Source organism: Taudactylus pleione, unplaced genomic scaffold (assembly GCF_031769625.1).
Source record: "Taudactylus pleione unplaced genomic scaffold, aTauple2 ptg000227l, whole genome shotgun sequence".
NCBI classification, from domain to species: Eukaryota; Metazoa; Chordata; class Amphibia; order Anura; family Myobatrachidae; genus Taudactylus; species Taudactylus pleione.
Genome location: NW_028284629.1, coordinates 315227 through 336186, shown reverse-complemented (window position 1 = coordinate 336186; position 20960 = coordinate 315227). Strand labels below are relative to the sequence as shown.

The window sequence follows — 20960 nt, the reverse complement described above, 5'->3', positions numbered from 1 at the left end:
CCCCTGCTAGCATTCCATTTTTGTCCAAGTAGATTACAATACTGGATGTTCATCTCTATATGTGTATATATATATATATATATATATATATAAAATAAAGTCCCCGTTTTAGGGGTTTGCCTGTTCGTTTGGGCTAATCTCTTGAACCACTGGACGGATTTTGATGGGGTTTTCAATATTCTATTCAGCATTGGTTGAGTAAGGTTTATATGTATGAACCATTTATCTGTGACAAAAGGGAGCTGAGTACTTACAATTTTACTGAAGCCATTAACAGAAAAAACTGTTGCGCTGTGAGTGACTGACTGCTGCTACTAGAAGGGTGAGTGAGGGCTGTACTCTGATTGACTCTCTGAGACAGTGAGAGCCAATTAGAGCTAGCAATGTGCCCTGTTATTTCGCAGCAGCCAAGAGAGGGTAGGGAGTCAGGGACTGATCACGTCTGAGGCAGACAGAAAGTGAGAGACAACCTCCAACGAACCCATGAAGATGCTCTGATGCAGACACAGTAGCCAGGGGAGTCATAGCTATAAGGAACGACCACCATCAAATGGTTAAAAAACTACCATCGGCACAAAAAAAATGTAATGTAATGGTAATCATCGGATTCCAATGTCCATCCCTACGCTGAACCTACAGGCAGACTCCGGCCACCATTCCTCCACCGTGAAGTGCTTCCTCTCCAGTATGATGTTCAGCCACACACCCTTGGTGAACAGGCAGAACCTCCCATGGAAGTCAGCGCTGTTCTTGAACAGGGGCACCACGGCGAGGAAGCTCAACAAGAAGACCAGGAAATACAGGGTACATTGTGCAAAGAGGACATTGCCATGTTCAGCAGCCAGGCAGGGGTGAGCATGGAGGCTGTGGAAAAATGCACAAGTGCCCTAGCCCTGGGGACATGCTGCTAATAATGATTATGGTAGCTGCAATATAAATCTCTCATCCATCATCCTCCTGCCCCTCTCAGCTCATCCCAGTGGCCAAGCCCCAGCCAGCTGCAGGGAAGCAGCAGGGGTGGTTGTGGTGACACTGGTGATTTGTCAGTGCAGCAGGGAGGGTGGTGGCTGCTGAAGTGGGCAGAGCGGTGGTGTGTCCACACGATCGTGTCATCGCTGCCCCGACCCCGCTTTATAATACCGATATTACCAGCATTACAAAGCAAGGGGCGTGGCTACGATGACGCAATTCAGCGCAAATCACGTCATCGCCCCACTGAACCACCGCGGTCGCGAGGGGCTGGCGGGCGATGCGGTGTGTCGGGAGGGAGTGACATACAATTTTCGGGAGGCTCCCGACAGTCCCGGGAGAGTAGGCTAGTATGGCCTATGATGTGATGCTGGGGGCTGTGGTAAGAAGCAGGAGTGAGCAGCAGGGACCAGTGGAGAGATGACAGGGGCTGTGGTGAACTATAGGATGCTGTAGTGAGATACAGGGGCCAGGAGTGAGTAGCAGGAGGCTGTAGTGTGATACAGGGGCCAGGAGTGAGTAGCAGGAGGCTGTAGTGTGATACAGGGGCCAGGAGTGAGTAGCAGGAGGCTGTAGTGAGATACAGGGGCCAGGAGTGAGTAGCAGGAGGCTGTTGTGAGATGTAGGGGCCAGGAGTGAGTAGCAGGAGGCTGTTGTGAGATGTAGGGGCCAGGAGTGAGTAGCAGGAGGCTGTTGTGAGATACAGGGGCCAGGAGTGAGTAGCAGGAGGCTGTAGTGAGATACGGGGGCCAAGAGTGAGTAGCAGGAGGCTGTTGTGAGATACAGGGGCCAGGAGTGAGTAGCAGGAGGCTGTTGTGAGATGTAGGGGCCAGGAGTGAGTAGCAGGAGGCTGTTGTGAGATGCAAGGGGTTGTGGTGAGATTCAGGGATCTGTGGTGACATGGCCTAGACAGTGGCAAGATGAAATTGCTATCATGCGAAGCCAGGGCGGGTCACTAGTATTTTATATTTCAGACTTGTCTGGAGTATAGAAAGGTGAGTACCGGCACCACCACTGATAATAATAATCATGTTTGCAATCTCCACAGCTGTCACAACTACTAAATAATAATTGGCATGTCAGTATAAAATTCATTACAGGCTTCTCTTTGTTACAAGTCAGATCTAAAGGCAAATTATATTGAGAGCGAAATGTGTAATCTAAAACAGGAGCAGACAATGAGAGGCTCAGTAATTCTGCACTGACTATGCCTAACATGTCCATTTCATTTGAACAGCTGTGGGCGGCACGGTACACAAGTGGTTATCATGGCTGCTCAGACCCTGGGTTCTAATCCAACCCTATCCTTGCAGACTTTCCAATTGTTCTCTACCATGTTCACATGAGTTTCTTCCATTGCCCATTGTCCAAAACGGTATGCATTTATGAGACCGGCGGCCATGCGGAAATAACGACAGCATAATCCCAGCAAGGGATCTAACATAGGCGTCGAAATTCCAACGCCTATGTTAATCCAGACAGGACGCCGGATCGATCGTCCAACGTTGGGGGCAAGTTTGTATGTAGCTGGTTATGGGGGGGTTAGGTTTAGGGACCCCCCGGGGGGACTTAGGGTTAGGCATCCCCCCCCGGGGAGGATTATGGTTAGGCATCCCCCCGGGGAGGGTTAGGTTAGGGGAAGGGGGGGTTAGGTTTAGGCACTGGGGGGGAGGTTAGGTTTAGGCACCCCCCCAGGAGAGTTAGGTTTAGGGGTATGGGGAGAGGGGGGTTACTTTTAGGCACTTATGAGGGTTGGGATGGGCACTTTAGGGTGAGGTTAGGGTTAGGCTCCCCTAAAGGAGGGTTAGGGTTAGGGGGGGAGGGGGTTAGAAATAGTTAACTTACTTCCGCTGTCGGGATCTTCAGCATCGGGCTGCCTATGTTGGGATTTGATCCGCCGGGATGACGTCCGGCAGTCAAACATATCCATTCCTCCAAAATTTATGGCATGTTAATTGACTGTAAACAAAATTGTCCCTAGTGGTAGGCCAGTGGTTCTCAACCTGGGAAATGCGGAAAATCCAGGCATACATGACATTCAGGGGTACGAGAAACATTTTCTGCAATGGCGGGGTGGGGGTGATAATGTCTTAAGAGATCTCTACCCCCATGCATCACAGTATGTTCCCCATAAACAGGGGCATAGCAGGGCCATAATATATGCTGACCCCTCCCTCCACACATATGGCTTCACAAAAATGGGGTAGTGACCGGAAAACTGAGAGCTGTGAATGTCCTAGTAGGCTCTCAGGCAGATCTCCATGGTTCCCTACTTTCCAGACACCCTGCAAGCCATCCCATGCTCATGGTCTCACTCTCATAGCACAAACCAGCTCAGGCTGTCTTGCACTGAGGCTAATTGAGGATTTAGGGGGAGATTTAATAAAGATTGTCGAGAGATAAAATTGGAGATAAATAGCACCAACCAATCAGCTCCTAACTGTCACTTTACAGGCTGTGTTTGAAAAATGACAGTTAGGAGCTGATTGGTTGGCGCTATTTACCTCCAATTTTATCTCTCTCCAAGCTTTATTAGATCTCCCCCATATTGTGCTATGCTGCCCATTCTTTTCTTTACATAAATATTGCACAGTGCACTTCCTGGGAAAACTCCAACAGCAAGTAGCGCAAATGACCATGTGCCTCTCCATACAGCAAGGGACAGCTCTGAAAAGAAATTGCCCTCTCTAGTCCTCTATTTCAGAAGAGGGATGTGCACACACACTTTTCCAGTGAAAAACAAAGAAGAGTAGAAGGAGTGACAGAGGTCCTGGAATCTGCCAGTTAGTTACATTTTGGCCATTGTCCAAAATTCAAATATGGGAGGCACACCAACTGTCAGCGAGTCCCGGCCAGCGATGTTTGTCAGTGTTTGAAAGGACAATTGGTATCGCTCCCCTATTTAAATTTTGAACTGCGCTGCAGCCCCAGCTTTGGAGCCACCACTGATTGCGAGCAGACCTGCTTGGAGCAGTAGTCCTCCAGACAGAAAGTTAAACCAGAGTATGATGCACTTTGGCCAAGATACATGAGGTGTTAAATATGTAACGTAATTGTTGGTGCAGGCGGAGGTTAGTCCACACGTGGTACAGCTTAACCAGTTCCTAGATTTATTGAATCAGATAGAACAACAAGTAGCATATGGCCCAGGGATATCACAAATGTAACAGCGGTATGCAGAATATACAGTATAAGTAATGGTAGCCTGGAGCTTAGGGTGTTGCTGGGTGTTGTAGTGCACCGCGTGTGATTACACCGACAGATGGTAGTACTGGTGCCCTATACAATAGCGTTGGTAATACAGTGTACTTGCTGTTTGTTATTTCGGCTCTGTATGCTGTGAGTTTCCTCAGTCCGACCGTCCCCATGGAATGCCCAAAGGAAAAAATGCGCTATGACCCTGTGCATGTGCAGTAGCGAATGTCTGAGGTCGGGCCTGTCTAACTGGCTCCGACAGGTCCTAGTGACCGCCAAGTCAGCCTATCTTGGCCGGGTACTGGAAGGAGGCATTGTACGAGCGCAATTCTTAAACATTATAGACTCATTGACGGGCCTATTCATCATCACTTAATTTATACACAAGCAGGTGAAAAAAAAATGTCACCTAATTTTGTATAAATTAAGTGTCAGGGCTATTTATCATTCATGTAACGCAGGAGATATCACAGATATCTCCTGGTTACAATTGTGCATCGACAATTTCCACAGTCCCCATACTATAGTACTATACAGTCCCCATAATATAGTACTATACAGTCCCCATTCTATAGTACTATACAGTCCCCATACTATAGTACTATACAGTCCCCATACTATAGTACTATACAGTCCCCATACTATACTACTATACAGTCCCCATACTATAGTACTATACAGTCCCACTACTATAGTACCATATAGTCCTCATACTATACAGTCCCCATACTATAGTACTATACATTCCCCATACTATAGTACTATACAGTCCCCATACTATAGTACTATACAGTCCCCATACTATACTACTATACAGTCCCCATACTATAGTACTATACAGTCCCCATACTATAGTACTATACAGTCCCCGAACTATAGTGCTATACAGTCCCCATTCTATAGTACTATACAGTCCCCATACTATAGTACTATACAGTCCCCATACTTTAGTACTACACTGTCCCCATACTATAGTACTATACAGTCCCCATACTATAGTACTATACATTCCCCATACTATAGTACTATACAGTCCCCATACTATAGTACTATACATTCCCCATACTATAGTACTATACAGTCCCCATACTATAGTACTATACAGTCCCCATACTATAGTACTATACATTCCCCATACTATAGTACTATACATTCCCCATACTATAGTACTATACAGTCCCCATACTATAGTACTATACAGTCACCATACTATAGTACTATACAGTCCCCATACTATAGTACTATATAGTCCCCATACTATAGTACTATACAGTCCCCATACTATATTACTATACAGTCCCCATACTATAGTACTATACAGTCACCATACTATAGTACTATACAGTCCCCATACTATAGTACTATACAGTCCCCATACTATAGTACTATACAGTCCCCATACTATAGTACTATACAGTCACCATACTATAGTACTATACAGTCACCATACTATAGTACTATACAGTCCCCATACTATAGTATTATATAGTCCCCATACTATAGTACTATACAGTCCCCATACTATATTACTATACAGTCCCCATACTATAGTACTATACAGTCCCAATACTATAGTACTATACAGTCCCCATACTATATTACTATACAGTCACCATACTATATTACTATACAGTCCCCATACTATAGTACTATACAGTCCCCATACTATATTACTATACAGTCACCATACTATAGTACTATACAGTCACCATACTATAGTACTATACAGTCCCCATACTATAGTACTATATAGTCACCATACTATAGTACTATACAGTCCCCATACTATACATGTAGAAATTATGAAATTCATCAAGTTCTGAAAAAGCATTTTTTTCGGAACTTGATAGTGATCCTGAACGCCATTCTGAGGTGGTGTTCATCATCCGATACAGCAGAGGGATCTGACCCTCCCTCCCGGCTCACAGAGCAGTCCTTCTGCGAGCCGGGGCCAGGAAAGGGCACAGCAGCAGCAGCCAGCGGGGTCAGCGGCAGCGGGGGTCCTGCAGCGGGCATCTGGTATGACGAGTGGGAAGGCGGGCCAAGTCTCCAGCAGCAGCAGCTTAGCCGAGTAGGTCCCCAGCATATCAGCGGCGGTGGGGGCTTACTCGGTCAGCAGGTCTCAGACGGGGAGGCGCACAATCTCCAGGGGCCTTGGCGGGGGACCTATGGCGGCTGCGGGACAGTGCTTCGCAGGTCTCACTCTCAGTGGGCGAGGGGAAGGCTCTGGCGGCCGGGGGGGTAGCCAGCAGCTCTGGCGGCCGGGGGGGTAGCCAGCAGCTTCACAAGGATGGGAGGGGGTGAAAGACGCCGGCAAAGTTAGTTGGAGGGAGTCAGTCTCTTTTCGCAGCCTGTCTTCAAGCTGCACATACGCAGCTTGAAGAGGGACAAGAGAAGAGTCTCTCACTTCTGAAAAACAGCTTCGCAGAAACTGCAGTTTTTCGGAAGTGATAGTTTAGGGCAGGAGACATGATGAATGCCTCCTAAACTGAGTTTGAACTCGCAGCGAGTTCAAACCATAATTATCACATGTGATTATTATGTTTTGATGAATAGGCCCCATAGACTCAGTAATTAGATCATCAGGCAATCACAAAGAGGTAAATAATATGCATAAATGCATTTCCAACCTGTACCATTAATATGATATGGTAATGGAGTTTAATACTATGGGGCATATATATCAAAGCTTGATGTGTGATAAAACTGCGAAACTATATCACCAACCAATCAGCTTCTAACTTACATTTTGCAGGCTGTGTTTAAAAAATGTAAGTTAGAAGCTGATTGGTTGGTGATATAATTTCACTATTTTATCACACATCAAGCTTTGATACATATGCCCCTATGATCCTTTTGAACATGAATAACATAATTGATGCAAGGATTGATAGAAGAAGAAAATGATGCAGAGGGACATGATCTCCATACTTACTATCCACCAAGTTCTGTCTACAACATAGGGCTGTAATGATGGCTAAAAATACTAAATAATTTCCACTTACAGCTGCTGAACCTTGACAGCCTTCAATGCTGTTGTTGCTAAGGGAAGAAGTTGCTAAGGGAGGTGATCAGGCTGAGCTTATTCGCCTTGAAGAAGCGGTGTCCACACTGAGCAGGAGAGCGATGCTGCAAAGAACATTTAGTTAAATATATGTTTTGTAACATTGACCCTGGAGGTTCATTCTTAAAATCAAGTAATAAGCTTCTATGTTACACATCGCACTTGAACAAAATGTATTTTTACATCTCTACCCGGGTTATCTCCCATCCAATTCACTGTAACAGTCTTCACCCCAATGTATGTGGTGCATGTATCCAATATGTAATTAGTGGTTTGTTGCACAAATACAAACACGTCTACATTTTTTTTTTAATTACAATTTAGTTCTATCAGAACAATTGATTTGATGCAATGATTTCTTAAAAGCTTTGGTCAGCCATTATTTGTTCTCACCTTCTCCCCATGTATAAAATAGGGATTTCCTTCCACCATTTTCTATATAGATCTATTGCATGGTCAATGTTCTCCAGCCACCTGCACAGTTGACCTTGAATGTTGAAATGAAGTCACTTTGCAATATCTGGGAAAGGTCCCCACTGATTGAAGAGAAAAGTAGGTGAGGGTCAGTTCCATGTAAAGATATCAGCACTAAAATGATGTACAGTATAAGACTAGCCCTAAGGAGACATTACAGGTTGAGTCTCCCATATCCAAAATGCTTGGGTCGAGGGATATTTTGGATAACGGAATATTCCGTATATATTGGAATATTTGCATACCATAATGAGATATCTTGGGAATGGGACCCAAATCTAAACACAGAATGCATTCATATTTTATATACACCTTATACACACAGCCTGCAGGTAACTGTATACAATATTTTTAATAATTTTGTGCATCAAAAAAGTTTGCGTACATACATGAAATTCATTTATGTTTCATATATACCTTATACACACAGCCTGAAGGTAATTTTATACTATATTTTTAATAATTTTGTGCTTTAAACAAAATTTATGTACATTGAACCATCAGAAAGCAAAGGTCTCACTATCTCAGTCATGCTAAAAATATTCCGTATTTCGGAATATTCCATATTTCTGAATATTTGGATATGGGAGACTCAACCTGTACTAGTAGGTATTGCTAATGTTTTTCTATAAAGCACCTTAACAAAAGGACTATTTTTATTTAATGTATGGCTTTATTTACATTTACATGCATGTTTTTGCTATTGATGAATTGGTGCAATAAAATGTAATTTATTCATATTAATAAGTGGTTGAATGCTGTGCTTTTTTTTGTATGTGTGTCAGCTATAATCTAGCATGCATCCCACTTTGGGAAAAAATAATCCTATATGGATTGAGCAACCTGTAGTTAAGATCTCTATTTTGAAATCTCCCATTCCGGGAATATACTAATTGTAGTATTTTGGACCTATCATTAGCTGGGACGTGAGTATGCAAAATGTCCAGCAGGAATAGCAGCATACAGGCCCCTATAGTGGTTAGCAGGGAGAAGGTTAACGGTGCATTTAATGTAGCATTTTCCATAAGATTTTAATTTTTTGAAGCAAGGATTAATGTTTGGTTTGCTGGTGAAAAGGTTAATGCTGCAGACTAGGGGGAGAGGCACGTGATGACAGCCAGGACTCTGGAGAGCATTACATGAGTATGCAGCCTTAAGGCGGGTATCCACAACCCGACAGTGAAAAGACTGAACGATATCGTTATCGTTCAGTCGTTCACTACACTGCAGGGTGCCCACACTGAACGATATGTCATCCAGTGCAGGCACAATCAATCATCTGCAAACATGCTGAACCTGATGCTGCCCATCCACTAGCAAACTTGTCCTTGAAAGATGAAAGATCAAAAGATCTTCATAAATCGTTCATCAATTCCTGATGATCGTTATCGTTCATGTGCATGAACGATTTGTGAACGATTGCACAAAACGACGAAAGACCATAGACCATAGACCAACGATTTTCAAAGCAGTTGTTCATAAAAGTGGGCTGAAATATTTATTTAAATTTATATATGTTGGTTGTTCCGGCTTTGAAAATGTACACGGATGCATGAACGATGGAACGATAAGGATGTCCAATAACAACTAATTGACGGGCAAAACAGGACGACGCAAACAACCGGCGGGATAGCGCATCGCTGGTCGTTTAGGTAATTTTACTGCACGATTTGCCAATGACTTCCAAGCGATTGAACGATAACGACGGTTTAATCGCCTAGTGGATGGGCAGCTTAAAAGACCAAATTTTCAAACGATTATCAAACGATGTTCAAACGATTATTGTATGATTATCGAACGATCAAACGATATCGTTCAATCGCTCATTTTAATCGTCTTGTGGATAGGCACCTAAAGTTTATAGATCTTCTCTGCTGTTAAGACAGTTACAGGTAACAGCTTGGAGTCAGTCAGCCAGATAGCTGTGAGGGGAGGGAGGGGTCGGGACTCCCTGCTGCTCTCTACTGAGTATGTCGACACTATTGGAAATTATATAATAGATTTTCAGAAAATATCCAACAACCTCTGAATTTGGCTATTCTAGCAATGTTACCTATGTTTTCAGTCCAAAAGCATATCAGTAGGTTAACTAGCTGCTCACAAAATGATATTCTAAAGTGTGTGCGTATTTGAAGTAGGAAATTTATAGTTTAAGATCAAAAGGGGCAGGAATTGATGTGAATGATATTAAATAGTCTCTGTTGTGTAGTGCCCTAGGCTGCGGTCCCCATTATTGTGTACCCCTCCCACACACACCTGGTGGCCAATGTTTCTGTAGCCTCCGGGAGTTATGCCATTGAGCATAGGTATATTTCCTACTGGGTTCTATCTCTCTTTAGTACAATTCAGCAGTGTTAAAAACACTCCTTATTACAAAAAACTTACACTTTCAATATCATGAGACAAACTTTACTTCTCCATATTCTTCTTAATTGTGCAGGTCTGTTGGTAAAAAAAGTAAAATATAAATTTTGAGAGGGATGGGATGGAGAAACAACTTTTTATTAAGATTAAAGCAATAATTACTGCAGTGAAGGGACATTTGTTCCTTAAGGTCAGATATTACATATAACATACTTCTCTTAAGCAACATCCACCCTCTGTAGCCTGTACTTGTGAAACTTAGCTACAGTATGTGGAGACACAAGCTGCTTTTGCTTTCTACTATGACGTTGATTCCAATGGAGGAGAGTGTCAGCAAAAAGTAGTAGTACTAATCAGTGGCGCAGCGCAGGGGGCTTTCTGAGTACCCAGAAACCCAACCCGACAGACCAATATTTTATCTGAGACAGACACAGCTTTGTCTCTGTCTCTGAATTGGACACTGGCCTGCAAACCAATCTAAGGGATCACATAATTTTTGCCCCCCCTAATGATACAAAATACCCAACCTCGTCCCCGCCATCAGCGACCTGCTGCTGCGCCTCCCCCAGGGCAAAGTAAGTGTGTGGGTGTGATATATACAGTACATACATACATATACACACGGAACCCCCACCCCCTACAAAGCCTATTTTTGTCCCTGTTATTAAAAACATTAATAGTACAGCCTGAGAAAAGGCTCATTGCAATATACAGTTAATAGCACATGTACCATTCCTAGAAAAACTTTAGCTATGACTCTGTGTGCCACTCTGTCTAGTGCACCCTAGAGAGACCTCACGGAAAACACATTGCCAGATATATGAGATACTTCATACAAAAGCTAATGCCGGGATCACTCTGTATACCTAAAATAGACTTTACTGTAAAGCAGTGTCTTGCACAGGTTTTCTATATACACCACTGTGGGAGAGCTACTTATGGGGTTCATTTATTTAGGATGCAACTCCGTGCTTGCGGCAACCGAGGGTTTTTTCCTCAGACTCATTAATCCCTGCTAGACTGATTACTCTGAAATTTCTGCCATTTTTCATGCATTCACTCAGAGACCTGCCTGGGCAATGTAAGGTATTCTTGCAGTCACAGCGGAGAATTTAATTCAGCTCAACGGCCACAAAGTGCCTCCAGTACAGTGAGGGAAAGGCAATTCACAGCCATTAATTTCTCTTAACTTTCTATACACCCCTTGCAGGAGTATTAGTGATGTCTGGCTACTGTAATATATGGGGATGTGCACAGCCAAACAAATAATACTTTCAAATAATTTAGAATCTCGCTACTTAGTTATAATTAGGGGTGTGCACCGGCCACTTTTCGTGTTTTGATTTTGGATCTGAATTGGTTTCTTTCTTCGTGTTTTGGATCTGGATTGGTTTTGCCAAAACCACCCTTCCGTGTTTTGGGTTCTGGGTTTTGTGTTTTGGATCTGTATTTTTTTGAAAAAAAAGCATAAAAACAGCTAAAATCACAGAATTTGTGTTTTTTTCTGCTCCTATGCTATTATTAACCTCAATAACCTTAATTTCCACTCATTTCCAGTCTATTCTGAACACCTCACACCTCACAATAGTATTTTTATGTCCAAAAGGTTGCACCGAGGTAGCTGTATGACTATGCTAAACGACACGAGTGGGCGGCACAAACACGTGACCCATCTAGGAGTGACACTGCAGTGGCAGACAGGATGGCAGTTTGAAAAACTAGGCCCCAAACTGTACATAATACAAAGAAAAAAAAGAGGTTCAAGATGGAATTGTCCTTGGGCCCTCCCACCCACCCTTATGTTGTATAAACAGGACATGCACACTTTAACAAACCAATCATTTCAGCGCCAGGGTCTGCCACACAACTGTGGCTGAAATTATTGGTTCGTTTGGGCCCCCACAAAACAAGCTGGCAATTAATCTGTCCCTGCACAAACTGGCTCTACGGAGGCAAGATCCTGACTAAGGAGGAAATTGACGAGCAGGGAGTTGACGGTGTGGTTTGCAGGCTCTTGGTTACAACAGGACAACGGGATTTAGGTGTCCCTGGACTGCGTACGGTCTTAGCCAAAGTTTCTGAACTTGACAGTAACTTTTTATGAACGCGCTGCAGGTGCCGTATAAGGGAGGATGTTCCTAGGTGGTTAACGTCCCTACCCCTACTTATTTCACCTTTACATATGGTACATATGGCAAGACAGTTGTTGCCCGGATTTGGATAGAAATATTGCCAGACCAAAGAGGTGGAATGTTTGGTCTTCTGCCCAGGCATGACCGTGATAGGCTTTTTCATCCCACGGACAACAACTGTCTCCCCCGGAGCCTGATTTAAACAAACCACATCACCATCAGAATCCTCCTCGCCAACTTCCACCTCAGCGCCAGCTACACCAGTATCCTCATCCTGTTGTACTTCAACAGTGACATCTTCAATTTGCATATCAGCAAGTGGACTGTAGGTGCTCCTTTCAGCACTTGCAGGGGGCGTGCAAATGGTGGAAAGAGCCACCTCTTACTGTCCAGTTTTGGGAAGGTCAGGCATCGCAACCGCCACCACACTTGGACTCTCCTTGGGGATTTGTGATATCTTCTTAGAACGCACAGTTCTTCGCTGTGCTTTTGTCAGCTTAACTCGTTTGATTTTTTTAGCGGGAGGAGGGCTTCCATCGTCATGTGAAGCTGAACCACTAGTCATGAACATAGGGAAAGACCTTAGCCGTTCCTTGCCACTCCGTGTCGTAAATGGCATATTGGCAAGTTTACGTTTCTCTTCAGATGATTTAAATGTTTTTTTAAGGTCATTTTCCTGAACTTTGTCATTTGGGATTGCATGTGCCCTCTACTATGACATTGGGCATCGGCCTTGGCAGACGACGTTGATGGCATGTTATCGTCTATGTCATGACTAGTGGCAGCAGCTTCAGCACTAGGAGGAAGTGGTTCTTGATCTTTCCCTATTTTATTTTTATCTGAGAAAGTTTGGTCCTCCATTTATGTTATATTGATATATACGTGCGGCTAAGGCGCACACAAACACAGAAAATAATTTTTTATTTTTGTTGGAGACTAATGCACTTTGGGCCTGATTCAGACCCACTCGCGAGCGGCTGTCCGCTCGCAAGTGGGTCGATGGTCTGCACTGAGCATGCGCACGACGGAGGGAGCTCCGTTGTGCGCATGCGCCAGACACGACGAGCGAAGGACTTTCCTTCGCTCGTTGTGTCCGATCAAAGGGGGCGTGCTGTCAATGTTGATTGACAGCACGCCCCCTTTGGTGGGCGTGCCGGGGGCGTGCCTCCCTGACGGGGGCGTTCCCACGGGAACGCCTCCCGTCAGAAGCCGGCCCACTGACATCACTAGTGATGTCAGTGGGAGTGATTTTGGCTCTGATAGAGCCAAAATCACTCCGGAGCTTGCGGTTGAATACCTCAACCGCAGGCTCCGGCTCGCAATTTCGATGGTCGCGATGGTCACGACCATCGCGGCCATCAAAATGCACGCTCGTATAGCCTGTGGGTGGTGACCCACAGCTATACGAGCGTCCAGGAGGACGCTCCATGAAAATGGAGCCCGGCCCTCATGCAGAGCGTGCGCTCTGCTCAGAGCGTACAGCTCTGAATGAGGGCCTTTGTGGGTTACACCACCCTTTAAGAAATGAGCCAGCCGGCTCTTTACTTAAGGGACACAGGCGCACGCTTGGCGCTGCTCCTTTGTTGATGCACGTGCAGCCACAGTGCACACAATTCACAAACACAGAAAATATTTTTTTATTTTGTTTGGAGTGCACTTTTGGGGTTACAGCACCCTTTAACGGACAAGCCAGCTGGCCCTTTACTTATGGGACACAGGCGCACGCTTGGCGCTGCTCCTTTGTTGATGCACGTGCAGCCACAGTGCACACAATTCACAAACACAGAAAATATTTTTTTATTTTGTTTGGAGTGCACTTTGGGGGTTACTGCACCCTTTAACGGTCAAGCCAGCCGGCCCTTTACTTATGACACAGGCGCACGCTTGGCACTACTTTGTTGATGCACGTGCGGCTACTGCACACACAATTCACAAACACAGAAAAAATATTTATTTTTTTTGCACTTGGGGGGAGCACCCCTGATGGACAGAGCACCCCCTGAACAACACTACAGCACCCCTTTAGGACTGGGACACTGCACAGGACTTTGGAGTGGACACAGCCCCTATGGACAACTGACTGCACAACACAGTCCAGCCAGCCCCTATGGACTTTAGAGGAGTGGACACAGCCCCTATGGACAACAGCAGCACAGCACAACACAGCCAGCCCCTATGGACTTTGGAGGAGTGGACACAGCCCCTATGGACAACAGCAGCACAGCACAGCACAACAATACACTGCACTACACTACACAGCCCAGCTGGCCCTAACTCCCACCCTCCCTCTTCACTGTCCACAGCCGAGTGAGAAAATGGCGCTGACGCGGGTACCTTATATAGAATCCAAAACCCGCGCGCCCCGGAAGGCGGGATGATGACGTTTTGCCTCGATTTCAGATCCGAGTCAGGCGGGAAAAGTCGAGCCTGACTCGGATCGGCCTCGGATCGGGGGGGCTCGGGGGGGTTCGGATTTCAGAAATCCGAACTCGCTCACCACTAGTTATAATATACAGCTACCTATTGTGTGCCAGCACAGCAACAAGTGACAAACCATTGAGGCTAATGAGAGGGGAGATAAAGAGGTGACAACTTTAGTTTTAAATATATTCCACTAATAAAGCTACAAACATCTGTGCAAAATCATATCTAAAACAAATACCTCAACAACAGATCTCAAAAATCTATTCAAACATGGGGGCTCATGTAATAGGCTGCAAGCTGCATCCTCCCTGCAGGAATTCCTGCGAGTCTTTTTAATGGACTCCACCCATCGCAGGCACTTTGTGCAGTCTCTGCAGACACGTACGTGGGGTATGTAACAGCATGCGGTACAGGACACCCATCGCAGGCACTTTGTGCAGTCTCTGCAGACACGTACGTGGGGTATGTAACAGCATGCGGTACAGGACACCCATCGCAGGCACTTTGTGCAGTCTCTGCAGACACGTATGTGGGGTATGTAACAGCATGCGGTACAGGACACCCATCGCAGGCACTTTGGCCCTCATTCAGAGCCGTACGCTATTTGCGGTCGTTCGTTTAAAAACAAGGGGTGGCTATTCAAATGATCCGTACGCACATTGCAGTCTGTTCACACCTCTAAGTCTGAACGAACGAGCAAAACATACGCTCGTTTATTTGTTAAAAACGCCCCCTGGCCGCACGCATCCTACGTCATGTCCGCTATTTATTAGATTAATCGAGTACATCGACCAGCGTATGAACTGCTCGCTATTCTTGTGGTTGGTGTTTGCTACCACAAATTTGCGTGCAGTTCTGGCTATAAAATAACCCAGTGACGTGGTCAATGACGCTGCTGTTTTAAATATACACACCCATAAAACGCCCGCTTTGACCTTTAAGCACGCCTGCGTTCGGATCTCCACTCCCCATTTTCAAGCACCTTCCCCTGTTACCACCCACATACGCCTCATTCTGTCACTCAAAGTAGCAGGCACTCGCTATATAGCGAACAAACGATTTTCGGCCGCACTGACTGGTTCGCGCATGCGTACTAAAAAGCGTACGCATGCGCAGATGTGCAAACATCGCTCGGAACGAGCGTACTGCCGCTAACGAGCGGCTCTGAATGAGGGCCTTTGTGCAGTCTCTGCAGACACGTATGTGGGGTATGTAACAGCATGCGGTACAGGACACCCATCGCAGGCACTTTGTGCAGTCTCTGCAGACACGTATGTGGGGTATGTAACAGCATGCGGTACAGGACACCCATCGCAGGCACTTTGTGCAGTCTCTGCAGACACGTACGTGGGGCCTGTAACAGCATGCGGTACAGGACACCCATCGCAGGCACTTTGTGCATTCTCTGCAGACACGTAGGTGGGGTATGTAACAGCATGCGGTACAGGACACCCATCGCAGGCACTTTGTGCAGTCTCTGCAGACACGTACGTGGGGTATGTAACAGCATGCGGTACAGGACACCCATCGCAGGCACTTTGTGCAGTCTCTGCAGACACATACGTGGGGTATGTAACAGCATGCGGTACAGGACACCCATCGCAGGCACTTTGTGCAGTCTCTGCAGACACGTGCGTGGGGCCTGTAACAGCATGCAGTACAGGACACCCATCGCAGACACGTACGTGGGGTATGTAACAGCATGCGGTACAGGACACCCATCACAGGCACTTTGTGCAGTCTCTGCAGACACGTATGTGGGGTATGTAACAGCATGCGGTACAGGACACCCATCGCAGGGACTTTGTGCCGTCTCTGCAGACCATACTTGCCAACTCTCCCTCATTGTCAGGGAGACTCCTTGAAATAGCAGCAATCTCCCTGTCTCCCTGAAGAGTCTACCAATCTCCCTCTTTTCACCTTACCCCCATTATGACACTGTTATATAAAAGAAAAAACAGAGATATATACATTCAAATGGGATCATTAGTATCATTTCCCTGCATTGGTTATAGGGCACAATGATCCCTATGGTTACATGTATTTTCTGAAAAGTATCAGTGTGTTTTCATCAACAAGTAGATCTAATTAAATGCTTTGGGGCTCATTTACATGTGGGTGTAAGTCAATTTTATGACACGCCCCTCAGATGTAGGAGTACACGCCCACTTTACTGCTGCGCTCATAGGTGTCGCTTTCACAATCTCCCTGAAATGCTTTTTCAAAAGTAGGCAAGTATGCTGCAGACACGTACGTGGGGTATGTAACAGCATGCGGTACAGGACACCCATCGCAGGCACTTTGTGCAGTCTCTGCAGACACGTACGTGGGGTCTGTAACCGCATGCGGTACAGGACACCCATCGCAGGCACTTTGTGCAGTCTCTGCAGACACGTACGTGGGGTCTGTAACCGCATGCGGTACAGGACACCCATCGCAGGCACTTTGTGCAGTCTCTGCAGACAGGTACGTGGGGTCTGTAACCGCATGCAGGGACCAGTTACACTGCGCCTACAGAAATAGAGAATTATAATTCCCAATTAAAAATAATCTGATTCTTGCATTTCTAGAGCCGGATTCCTTTACATATCTTCATCTTAGACCCTTTGTCGCCTCTCTGGCATACACAGTGGCTCTGTTTAATTTTCTTCTTTTGAAGCACTGGGTTATCACAGGCCCTTGCTGAAAGGTGCCATCTCTGTTCTTAATAATATTCTCCTATCTTCTAAACAACCCCCCATCCCTAAATTTTATCCTGGCTGGAGGTGGATCTGAGCCCTCCTCCAGGATTCATGTTTCACCATTTGGGGGTCTAAACCACCCTTTTCCATACAGATAAAATAAAATGAGCACAAAGGGCCTGATCTAGAGATGGACACTGTGCCGATATTTAGGCAGTTGAGTGATGTTTTGCTAAAGTGCATGAGCAAAAAGTCCAGAAATCCGGGTGGTAACTGTTCCCTGCTACATAAGATTTTTGACTGCATCTCACCATAATGTTGGAGAGCTTGCAGGGAATTGAGCTCTAGGGGTCTGATATTTGCATTTTAGGATGAGGTTGCAGATCTTATTAGTAAGGTCAACAATGCCCCTCTTAGAATCCATAGTCCTTCATCTTGGTGCTCCCTCTCAAAGAGCTAGATAGACCAGCAGAGAGACTGGTGGTTCAGATCATCAATGCAGCCCCGATGTTTGGTCACCTCCCACTGGAAATGCCACCGTGCTCCTACCTGACAATTGGTTATTGGAATAATTTTGCACCTACGGTAGGTACCTTGAAAGATAAAATCACTGTCTACCTCAACAACAGATCTCAAAAATGTATTCAAACATGGGGGCTCATGTAATAGGCTGCAAGCTGCATCCTCCCTGCGGGAATTCCTGTGAGTCTATTTAACGCGGCCGTATTTTTAATGCGGCAATCATTTTAAAAGCAAAACCAAGCTTGTATAGTGTATCTTTGATGTGGAGGTGTAGATTATTCTCATGATTAAGTGTTTTATCTAGATTTTATGAATTTAATCTATATAATAAAATTGATTGCTGATAAAAAATATCATGTTTGAATATAATGACAGTTACAGTTCAGATTTTTCTATATATCTGCTTAAATTTGGCCTAAATCTACCTCAGATTTTCACACATATCCTAAAATTAGATAAAGAGAACCAAATCAGACTTGCTAATTTTTTTTTTGAGAAAAATGATCCAATATCACATATCTGTGAGTGGAAAAAGTATGAGAATATTTGCTTTTAGTGTCTGGTATGACCGCCTTGTGCAGCACTAACTGCTTCTAAACATTTCCAGTAATTGTTGATTAGTCCAGAACATCGGTCCTCAAGGCTCCCCGACAGTTCAGGTTTTAGAGATATCCATGGCTGAGCACAGGTGGTTAAATCAAATTAACTGAGGTAGTAATTAAGCAACCTGTGCTCAACCATGGATATCTCTAAAAGCTGAACTATTGGGGAGCCTTGAGGACCGCGTTTGGGAACCTTTGGCTTAACTGTAATTGGTAATAATAAATAGGAGACATTTTCTGTAACAAAGAAGTGTGACTAAGCATGTATATACAAGTATATAACCTGTTATAAAGAAAATTATAATTAATTTATTGTTTAAAGCCAATTAACCTAACAGTATGTTTCTGAATTATGTGAGGAAACCAGAGCACCCATTGTAAACCCACGCAAACTAGTTGATAACAGAAAAACTCCACACAGATGGGCCATGATGACCAGGAACTGAACTCTTAACCATAGTGCTGTGAAGCAGTAATGCTAACCACTATACCAACCGTGCAGCCCAATTTGTAAGTGAATGGAATTTGATAGTAGTACAGTTGAAACAGCAGAAGTGGCAGTAATACATACTACTGTATATAGATCCACTTACTTACATGGGGTGGGCAGTAATTTCAGGTGGTGGGTCATTTAAGAAATTGTAGTTAACGGTCAAGGCCCGCACACAAAATATGCCACCAATACATACTTGCCTACCTTTAATTTTTACTCCCTACACTAGAAGTGGGCAGGAATGTGGGAGAAGTGCCTACTCTACCGGGGGTGCGGGGTACCCGAATAATCATGAGCATCCCGCAACTTCCGGGAGAGTAGGCATGTATGAATCAACATACCCCATTTATGCCATCAGATCCCTCCACATACCCCTTATATGCCATCAGACCATTCCATATAAAAAAAGACAATAACAATAATCATAATATGTGTATTGGGCATTGCTGTGGTAAGAATAAGGGGAGACAATCACAGAAAGCGTCTTGCCATCCACTAACCGATTGCCGGTTTCTATAGTTACAGCATCCGTCACGTGTCTACATGAGAAGGGACCAAGACACGTGACACGTGCTTTAGAGATTCATGAGCAGAAGGATTGGAACAGGAGGCTTGGAGCGCGGCTTCATTGCCTAGCTACGGTCCAGTCACGTGACTCAATGTGACCAATGAGCATCTAGTGATTTGTAAATAAACAATCAAGGGACCGCTTACCACCACGATCGGACCCTCAGCTCCTGTAGTAAGTAGTTATCCTAGTTTTTTTCATTTCCTAAATTTGGTAGTAATATAGGATAGGTTTGCCTCCTACTGTTTATTTATATACTATTATGTCTTATAAATGCATGTATTTATATGAATGTGGATCTTAATTGATTGCACCTGAGGACGATTTGGTACAAATAGAAGGTACTATATAAAGGCTGTTTAACAGGCATACAGACACCTTGAAAAAGCTGCCTCTGTGCAGCGAACCGCGTTGGTGATACCTACCCTGCTATTTGGCACTCATAATTTTGGACTTCAGCACTCTGTTACCCTTGGGGGCACCATTTGGATTTGGGACTTTTGTGCAACTTATCCAGCATCTGGTCACCACAAGGCTTCATCTGTGTGCGTTGGACCATATTACTTATGAAGACCATCGCTAATTAAAGAACTTCCTCGCTATAGTGATTACAGGCTGGTAATATACCTATGCCATCTGTGGACATTGCCACCCATATATGACTTCAATTCATGGTGCATGTTCATTTGTTATGCTGATTTACCCAGTGCCTACAGGGTTCTAAAGCTATATGCCTTATGAACGAATTTACACATGTTTATGTGACAACTTTCTAATTCATTGATCCCCTCAGTACTGAGTTTTATTTTGTACAATATTCATTGTTTATTTTATTAAATTGTTTTTTAATACATTATCAGCGCTGCGATTATATTGTTTATATGGTGGCAAACCATCTTGTTCTCCATCATCGATGGTAAAATCATCGACTAATGGGCATCAACGGTTTCAAACCATCGATGTTTGATGGCATACCCTACTCCACTGTGCCTGCACATACAGTAGCAAGGTGGTGGGAGGCAACGGGCCAGGCACAATTGCCACAGGTCATATTTTGCCCACCCCTGTACACCATCTATCTTAATTTTTTACACAGTTGCAACATCTGAGAAATAACAGGTTAACATAGAAGGCAGCTGCCCTGATGAAGAGGGAGTGAATTTGTTCTCTATCTTCTGTTAAGTATTTTTGAAGTGCAATTATCACTAATAATATATTTGAATAATATATTACACCTGTGACTGCTATAAATAATTAGTGACATTCTGCCCTTCTTTCCACTACATGTTTGTAAGGGATCGGTATGAAATCCCCCCGGCCGTGAGTCCGGCGGATGTAATACCGACGCTGGAAGCTCGACAGGACTAGATCCCGACCCGGTAAGTATCTCATCTATCCCTAACCTTCCCCCCCAATCCTAACTCTCCTTTAGGGGTGCCTAACCCTAACCTCCCCCCCAGGTGCCTAACCCT

General features: G+C 44.7%; 1 protein-coding gene across 1 annotated transcript in view; it reads right to left on the bottom strand.

Annotated features, from left to right (window-relative positions):
- LOC148517064 (transmembrane protein 121) overlaps nt 1-20960 on the bottom strand; it is a 226388-nt gene that overhangs the window by 63164 nt on the left and 142264 nt on the right. The window contains exons 2-4 of the mRNA XM_088479169.1: nt 10088-10144; nt 7622-7764; nt 7170-7293 (exon numbers count right to left, since the gene is read on the bottom strand). The gene's annotated coding sequence lies outside the window, so the exon portion shown is untranslated. The remainder of the gene's footprint in view (nt 1-7169; nt 7294-7621; nt 7765-10087; nt 10145-20960) is intronic.